The sequence below is a fragment of the Etheostoma cragini genome, chromosome 1 (assembly GCF_013103735.1).
Source record: "Etheostoma cragini isolate CJK2018 chromosome 1, CSU_Ecrag_1.0, whole genome shotgun sequence".
Lineage (NCBI taxonomy): Eukaryota > Metazoa > Chordata > Actinopteri > Perciformes > Percidae > Etheostoma > Etheostoma cragini.
In genome coordinates, this window is record NC_048407.1 from 24542313 (window position 1) to 24542939 (window position 627).

Here is a 627-nt window from a genome sequence, read left to right on the forward strand (position 1 = left end):
CATTTAGCAGTTTTTCAGGGTATAAACTGAATATTGCTATGAGTCTTTGTTTCCCAGTTAATCAGTCTGCCAAATCTCTTCCCTTCTACTTTTCCCCCAAAGTTCTTTTCAAAAAAATAATTTCATTAAACTGACTGAAAATATCAAACTAGACCTTCAAAGATGGCGCACACTACCTCTCTCACTTGTCGGCCAAATTGAAACAATCAAGAAGAATGTTCTGCCTCGAATCCTTTTTCCTTTTCAGACCCTCCCTCTTTTTCTTCCCAAATTGTTTTTCAAAGCATTGCCTATTTGCCGCTGAGACGGCCGGCGCTTCGGGTTCTATCGTTGAGAACACAGAGGATGAAAACAATTGCCTGATGAACATGGACTCTTGGTTTGTCTTAATCTCTTTATTTGTTCTACTTTTATTGCATTATTATATGATATGATTTCAGAGACTGTGTTTTTATATTATTCGTTGAGGGACTTAACTTTGGATGCACTATTGTAAGGATTTAACAAAGTGACAGTGGCTTTTTTTACATCTGCTTTCATTTAGAATGCAGCTTTTTTGATAATGGGTGATCTTACATTTTAAGTTTGGAACTGTGGTGGTTTGAATGCACCTTACAAGCAACCCAG